Raw genomic sequence first — 4,371 nt, 5'->3', positions numbered from 1 at the left:
TCTCCGACACACAGACCCAGTGTGTGTCACGACCCATGAGAGGGGACACACGCAAAAGGCAGCCCCTTTGACAGACGCTCCTGGTTGGAATGGATTCCAGAATCCTTCAGCCTCCAGCCTCCGCCCCTAATCTTGGGGTGATGCCACCTCTCAGGTGCCAGGACGTGGGTAGGTCATACTGCTCTCAGCGGTCACACAGGGTTATTACTCAAGTCCAGCTCTGCTGGGAGCACTTTCCCAGGGCTCACCAGATCTCAGACTACAGCCACACCCCAAGACACACACAAGAGACGGTCTGACCGGAGTGGTTCCTCAGAAACATCAGCGCTTTCACAACCCAAGAGCAAGCACGGACAGATAGATCTTGGCAATCTGTCCACACACCTTTGATTCCCATTTGAGGACACAGAGAATGAGGTTGACCCCTCCAAGTCCTGACAATTGGTCTGCAGGAAAGATAGGTCCTCAGCTAACCAGGGCAGCGTACAACACCATCCCAGTCTTGGGGAAATTTCGGCTCTGTCTGGTGAGATATCAGTGTGTGAAGACTGGGTGAAAAAATAAGCTAGAAAGAAAGAAAAGAAGGAGTGTGGCCATGGTTGACCGGGTTGAAGGGTGTCCCTCCAAAGTGGTCCCCATAGAAATTCGGAATGTGATCTTATTTGGAATATAGGGTCTTGGGAGATAGAATTCCTTAAGAAGAGGTTAACTGGGGTAGGGTGGGCTCAGAGTCCATGGGTGTCCTCATAGGAAGAGGGCTGTGAGGAGCTACTCAGACACACAGAGAGGAAAGGAGGACTATGAAGACGGAGGGAGAAATGGGAGTGATGTGGCCACTAGCCAAGAGCACCAAGGATTTTTGGCAAAAACCAGAAGCCAGAAGAGGAGGTAGCATTAGGATTAGGATTAGGGTTAGGGTTTAGGGTTAGGGTTAGGGTTAGGTTTAGGGTTAGGGTTAGCATTAGGTTTAGGGTTCTGGTTAGGGTTAGGTTTAGGGTTAGGGTCAGGTTAGGGTTAGGGTTAGGGTTAGGTTCATGTTTGGGTTATGGTTAGGATTAAGGTTAGGTTTAGGGTAGTGTTAGGTTTAGGGTTAGGATTAATGTTAGGGTCGGTTAGTGTTAGGGTTGGGGTTAATTTAGAATTAGGGTTAGGGTTTGTGTTATGGTTAGGGTTGGTTTTAGGGTTCAGGTTGTGTTAAGGTTAGGATTAGGGTTAGAGTTAGGTTTAGTGCTAGGGTTAGAGTTAGGGTTAGGTTTAAGGTCGAGTTAAGGTTAGGGTTAGGGTTATTTTTATGGTTAGAGTGGGGTTAGGGTTAGAGTTTGCCCCTATGCACTCTAAAATCACCACAGAGCTAAATATAAATCCTGCTGTGCTCAGCACACATTGCCCTAACTCAGAAGTCTCAGCCTAGTACCCCGCCCACCCAGACAGTGTGACTGGGACCTCTGGGCCCCAGAACGAGAGTACATTTTATATCTGGTTTACGTCACTCTGTGCTGGGTGCATTTTTCTGGAATTCCTAGCAAAGGAATATACATGCCGAAGAGGAATGAGGTCACACCAGTTTCCATCTGATATATCTAAAGGGCCAGCTGAGGTGCTTTTGGCCAATCCTTCTAGAACTTGGCAAGGGCGCCAGGCAATGGAGGAGTTGGCCCAACACGAAACCAGCCATAGAGCTGCATATACAAGGCAAATAAGGTCCTCCTTCTCCCACACGCTCCCTGGGTGTCGTCTCCACCTGGGCTGTGGCGTAAAGACGACGCTAATGATCAGATTCCTCCAGGTCCCTGAATAAAGAAGAAGTGGTACATATACTCAATAGAACATGACTTAGCCCAAAAAAGAGGAAGGGAATCTTACCATTTGCGACAGCATGGATGGACCAAGAAGGTATTGTGCTAAGTGACTTGAGTCAGACGGAGAGAGACAAACATCACGTGCTTTCACTTAGATGTGGAATTAAAAAAAACAAATAATAATAATTTAAAAAAACAAGTAATCTTTTTTTGAAATATTAATGTTTTTTGCATGTAAAATTTTTTAAAAATAAAAACATATATAGATAGATAGATATAGATATAGATATAGATATAGATGATATAGATATAGATATAGTTATAGATATAGTATAGATATAGATATAGATATAGATATAGATGATATAGATATAGATATAGATATAGATATAGATATAGATATAGATATAGATAGTCCCTTCTCCACCATTTATTATCTTTTCTTAAAACGGCACTTGTATAAGCTCCCTCGTCCAGCCCTGTCTTTAGTTTGTTCATGTCTTCTCTGCGAAGCTTCGTGTAATGTCAAAATTAAACCTAATTTAACACCACGGTAGACTTTCTCTCCCATTAACCTCTCTTTTGTCATTTTAATTTGCACGCCCCCGTCACGGAACCTAAGGGGATGGAGGACAAGTATTTTTTTTTTTTTAATCTTTTCTTTTTCTTAATAATTTTTTAAAAATTGATTTCAGAGAGGAAGGGAGAGGAGAGAGAGAGATGGAAGCATCAAGGATGAGAGAGAATCACCGATTGGCTGCCTCCTGCACACCCCTCCCGCCCCTCCCCTTCCCGTCCCCAGGATCCAGCTCACAACCCAGGTATGTGCCCTGACCAGGAATCGAACAGTGACCTCCTGGTAACCGTGGTCGGCAAACTGCGGCTCACGAGCCACATGCGGCTCTTTGGCCCCCGGAGTGTGGCTCTTCCTAAGCCTTAGTTAATCACAATGAACCTGCCTATATAGTTTAAGTTTAAAAAATTTGGCTCTCCAAAGAGATTTCAACCGTTGTCCTGTTGATATTTGGCTCTGTTGACGAATGGGTTTGCCGACCACGGACCTAGCCTATTTCTCATCACACGCTCGTACTGACAGCCTTCCCTGGATGTGTCGTAAGTTGCCTGTGAAGTCCAGATTTCAGGGTAGCAGCTGATAAAAGAAAGATAAAGCCCCGATTCATGTCACAAGAGCAAGTAGAAAAAAGAAATACGTGTTCAACGCCTTTAACTCAAAGAGAAGGTGTGTCTTCCTTGGATCGTTTCTACTTAGAGCTTTATAATGACCCAAATACCTTTTTTACACATCACCTACTTGGGGACAAGCCCTCTGATTTTAATTCCTCCCGTCGCTGTCTCGTCTCCCAGGGAAACAATGAGAAGGCCAACTCTTTCTGCAGGTCTAGTTCCAGCAAATACAGTTCTCAGTGTGCATGCGTATACAGAAGATCTATGCATTGCAGATGAATTAGTCCGACTTCAGAGTTGGTGCTGAGTGAAATAAGCCAGTCAGAGAAAAGACAAGTACCATAGGATCTCACTTATAGGTGGAATCTCGTGAATAAAACAAACAAACAGATTGGAGATGGTTGCATGGATACAGAGAACAGAATGACAGCTTTCAGAGGGGAGGGGGGAGAGGATTGGGTAAGAACTTGAAGGGATTAAGCAAAGAAAGCTCATGGGTACAGGCAGCAATATGGAGATTATCAGGGGTAGGGAAGGGAAGGGGGAGGGAGGAAGTCAAGGGTGAACCCTGTATAATTTTATTAATCAACTAGAGGCCTGGTGCACAAAATTTGTGCACGTGGGGTGGGGGTCTTCCTCAGCCTGGATTGCGAGAGGGCACAGGCCAGGCCGAGGGACCCCACCGGTGCATGATCGGGGCCGGGGAGGGATCTGGGAGGTTGGCCAGCTGGGGAGGGACCGTGGGAGGGGTCCAGGGTGTGTCCAGCCCTTCTCACTCAGTCTGGATGGGCCGGACCCCAGCAGCAAGCTCACCTACTGGTCAGAGCATCTGCCCCCTGGTGGTCAGTGCAGTTCATAGCGAGCAGTTGAACAGCCTGGGCATATCATTAGCATATTATGCTTTGATTGGTTGAATGGCCGACTACATGACCAGACACTTAGCATATTAGGCTTTTATTATATAGGATGTCACCTGAATAAATTCAATTTTTAAAAAAGAGTTTGGCCCAGCCAGCGTGGCTCAGTGGTTGAGCATCAACTTATGAACCAGGGGGCCACAGTTCGATTCCTAGTCAGGGCACATGCCCAGTTGGCGGGATTGGTCTCCAGTGTGGGGTGTGCAGGAGGCAGCCGATCAATGATTCTCTCTCATCATTGATGTTTCTATCTTTCTGTCTCCCTCTGTGAAATCAACAAAAATATATTAAAAACAAAATAAACGTCCACCCACCAGAAAATATATATACTAGTGGCCTGGTGCACGGATTCATGCACATTGAAAGGGAATTAATTAGAATAAATATGTTAATATCGCTATTTGCCCTTTCTCTGTAATAGAAGTGTCAGAGATGAAAAAAAAATTAGTAAAATGTATATGAAAATAATA

At 45.3% G+C, this 4,371-nt stretch overlaps 1 protein-coding gene across 1 annotated transcript in view; it reads right to left on the bottom strand.

Annotated features, from left to right (window-relative positions):
• Positions 1 to 4,371, bottom strand: part of ARSF (arylsulfatase F) — a 25,725-nt gene that overhangs the window by 7,656 nt on the left and 13,698 nt on the right. The gene's annotated exons all lie outside the window — the stretch shown is intronic.

The sequence above is a fragment of the Myotis brandtii genome, unplaced genomic scaffold (genome assembly GCF_000412655.1).
Source record: "Myotis brandtii unplaced genomic scaffold, ASM41265v1 scaffold2150, whole genome shotgun sequence".
In the NCBI taxonomy this organism is placed as follows: domain Eukaryota; kingdom Metazoa; phylum Chordata; class Mammalia; order Chiroptera; family Vespertilionidae; genus Myotis; species Myotis brandtii.
The sequence above is the reverse complement of the archived record's forward strand: the minus strand, read 5'-3'. Positions and strand labels throughout refer to the sequence as shown.